The sequence below is a fragment of the Pongo abelii genome, chromosome X, assembly GCF_028885655.2.
Source record: "Pongo abelii isolate AG06213 chromosome X, NHGRI_mPonAbe1-v2.0_pri, whole genome shotgun sequence".
Classification (NCBI taxonomy): Eukaryota; Metazoa; Chordata; class Mammalia; order Primates; family Hominidae; genus Pongo; species Pongo abelii.
Window position 1 is genome coordinate 117,564,225 of NC_072008.2, and position 4,085 is coordinate 117,568,309.

The 4,085-nt window shown below is 35.3% G+C and overlaps 1 pseudogene; it reads right to left on the reverse strand.

The window, feature by feature from the left end:
* Nucleotides 1-3,729: 3,729 nt before the first annotated feature.
* On the reverse strand, nt 3,730-3,849 carry LOC112131226 (5S ribosomal RNA; annotated as a pseudogene).
* Between the last annotated feature and the right edge of the window lie 236 nt (nt 3,850-4,085).

Sequence of the window (4,085 nt, forward strand, 5' to 3'; positions counted from 1 at the left end):
ATATAGGTTAGGTTTCGGCAACTTCTTAAGAACATAAACATCCACAAAGTGGAGATTATAAGTGGGTTTTATAACTTGAAACTTTTCATCTTTGTTCAAAGACATTTACTGTAATAATAAAGAAAAAGTATACAGAAAGTTTTGATGAATGATGGAAAATTAAAGAAATAAATCTAAAGTCACCTCAAGGATTCTGCAATGTGCTGTGTTTAAAAGATTAAGAAGAAACATTTATGATTTATCGTCCTTTCAAAGTTATATTACTTTATATTTTAATGCATATGCCATTATTGAAGGCTCTTCATTAAAGGATAGGTCGCCATAGTGTAGAGCAGCACAGAACAGGCATCAGGAGGGTTGGAGTCAAGCCTTAGCTCTGCTATTACCAGTATAATCTTGAAAAAAAAAAAAAAAAAAACTATTGATTTGAGCTTCTGCTTCTTGTCCATAAAATAAAAAGAATGGATTCCATAGGTTTTTTTTTTTTTAAATCTTTTGAAATTTCACAAACCATTAATCAACCCATGAATAAGACAAATCAGCTATTGTTGGGATAGAATAGGAACTCTGTTTTATTTATCTTTGTAATCCCAACAGGCCTAGGTATCCCACTGTGTAACTAGTAATTTAATTATTTTTTGTTCAATAAACATTATCGAGTATCATCTAGGTTCCAGGAATAGCACTAAATGCTGGGAATTTAGAGATGATTTAAATATGGTCTCCACCTTTTAAGATTTTACAGTACAAAAGAGGAGAAAAGTATACAGGTGATTTGAACATCAAGAATTATGACAGAGGTAGGCAAAGAGTGTTACTGGTGGCACAAAATGGGCACAATCTTAAAAGGGGTGGAGAAAGGCTTCTTGGAGTAAATTACACCTCTGATGAATCTTGAAAGAATAGTTAGCCACATTGATGAGGCGGCAGAGGTTAATAGCAAGAGCAATAACAAAGAAATGTAAAGATTATAAATAAATGAATATGTCATACATTCATTCTAAATTCCTTCTAAATTTTTAAAATAAAACATATCCTGTTATATAAAATGGGTATGAAACCACCTTTATCATATAATAACTTACGCTACTTTATTTTCCATATTTCCTTTAGATTCTAAGAAATAGCCACATGTTTATATTATCTGGGTAAGGGTATATATTTCTTTAGAAGAAACAGAAAACCTGGGTTTTATATTTATATTAATAACATTTTATCAAAACAAATGGGGAAGATTGAATGTCACTTCTGAATAACAATTATTCCCATGCAACTTTCACGATAGTAACACATAACAGTTTTGATCAGGGTTACACCTGAAAGTAAAATATCATTATGGACAGGGAGGGCACTGAAAATTGCCAGGGACTTCCCATAAAGCACACAATTTCTGAAATATTTATATTAATAACATTTTATTTTATTTTATTTTTTGAGACAGAGTTTCGCTCTTGTTGCCCAGGCTGGAGTGCAACGATGCGATCTCAGCTCACCACAACCTCCGCCTCCCAGGTTCAAGCAATTCTCCTGCCTCAGACTCCTGAGTAGCGGGGATTACAGGCATGCACAACCACACCTGGCTAATTTTTGTATGTTTAGTACAGACGGGGTTTCTCCATGTTGAGACTGGTCTCAAACTCCTGACCTCAGGTAATCCGCCCGCCTCGGCCTCCCAAAGTGCTGGGATTACAGGCGTGAGCCACCGTGCCTGGCCTTTTATTAATAACATTTTATTAAAACAACTTAGAGAGGGCTGAGTATCTTTTTTGATCTAACAACTATTTCCAACATCTCTTTTTATAAGGTCAAATAACGAATCTCTGTGATTTTCCAAAGGCCCTCTGAGAAATTTCAGTGGTTTTAGGTTAAAAGTTTTAGTTTTAGGTATAAAATATATCCTAAAGGGCCGGGCGCGGTGGCTCACACCTGTAATCCCAGCACTTTGGGAGGCCGAGGCGGGCAGATCACAAGATCAGGAGTTCAAGACCAGCCTGACCAACATGGCAAAACTCCGTCTCTACTAAAAATACAAAAATAGCCAGGCATGGTGGCACGTGCCTGTAATCCCAGCTACTCAGGAGTCTGAGGCAGGAGAATTGCTTGAACCCGGGAGGTGGAGGTTGCAGTGAGCCAAGATCGTGCCACTGCACTCCAGCATGGGGGGGACAGGGCAAGACTCCATCTCAAAAACAAACAAATATATATATATATATATATACACACACACACACACACACCCCACCTGAAATGTTTATTTTATTTGATCAAATTTAGGAACTGATTTTGGGAGGGCAAAATTAAGAGTTGTGGAGTTGATTAGGTGAGATCATGAGAGTCTGAGAAATAATACTTCTTTACCTATTTAATCAAAGTAAAAATAAAGCACTTGAAAAAAACACAGAAGGTAACACTATTGTAAAAATGTTCATTATTTCATAAGTAAAAACCATATGCTCTATGGGATTTTTTTCCCATAGATAAGGACATAATAAAGACAATTTAATCATAGAACATTTTTCTTGAAAGGCACAGAATCTCTTCTATTTACACAGATTACACAGAAGATAAAGATTAACTTTTTACATTGCAAGTGGAAGCATTAATTTCTAAATAAAGGAAGCAAACCCATCTAAACCGAGGGACCATTGTAAATATCTTACTATATTTAATAGCTTCTTTTCAGACTCAGGTATTATAAATCAAGGCAAATAAAATGCACTTTCCAAGTTTTGTTTTTCTTTCTGCTCTTTCATATTTGTTTTAGAGGATCTGTGAGGTCAAAACAATTTTCATAATAATGAGATATCATCTGCCCTTTTGACTCTCATTCTTTCATGAGTATACAGTGTTGTTTTCCATAGGTTACTTAATATGTGATATTGTAAAGGATTAAAAGTAGAAGCTAGGCCGATCGCAGTGGCTCACACCTGTAATCCCAGCACTTTGGGAGGCCAAGGCGGGTGAATCAGGAGGTCCGGAGTTCAAGACCAGCCTGACCAACATGGTGAAACACCATCTCTGCTAAAAATACAAAAATTAGCCAGGCGTGGTGGTGTGCACCTGTAATCCCAGCTACTCAGGAGGCTGAGGCAGGAAAACTGCTTGAACCCAGGTGGCAGAGGTTGCAGTGAGCCGAGATCGCACCACTGCACTCCAGCCTGAGCGACAGAGCGAGACTCCATCTCAAAAAAAAAAAAAAAAAAATTCTGTCCAATGATTACCCATTAATTAACTCAATTTAATGTCAGTCCATGATTTTGAGTTGCTTAAAGATCTTGGAAATAATCTTCAATCTGGCCTACTTCAAAGCATAATAGCTGCTGATATAAAATCTGTCAGAGTAATGATTTCATTTTCTTGAATACAACTTTACATCTTTTATAATCAAACATTTTTTGGAATAATGTTAACTTATTTGATCAGTAAACCTATGCAAGTTTAGGAAAAAGAAATCCAAGTAAAATACAATATATGCTTGTATTTTACTTTACACTAATAAATCAGAAAAAAACCATAATTGTCAAAATAATGTTAATTATGTAATCTTGGTTTCTGAATTAGTTTCTGTAAGAGATGTTTTGTTAAAGTCTAGTACATTTAAAGTATTATAAGTCAATTTGTTTGTTTTCTGGGAACTTAACATAAGTATTTTATGTACTTATGTTCTCTAATCAGAACAGTGCTCCTTTAATTTATTTTTTTATTTTTAATATACAAAAAATTTTTTTAAGCCAACAGCAGCTTATATTCCCAGGCAGTCTCCCATCCAAGTACTACCTAGGCCCCACCCTGCTTAGCTTCACGAGATCAGATGAGATCAAGCACATTCAGGGTGGTATGGCCATAGACTAATTTAATATCTTATAGGAAAAAGTTTCACAGATTCAATGAGACGTAAAGGTCTTTCTGAATTATAGCCACACAGATTCACAGAGAACTTATAACTTCAGATCTACAACTTCAGCCACAGATCAAGATTAAACACAGAAACACAAATATTTGCCAATCCTGATATCAAAAAGCTATTCTTCTTCCTGATGGCATAAATTTTTAATTGAAGACAAAATTGGCAGACAAACAAAACT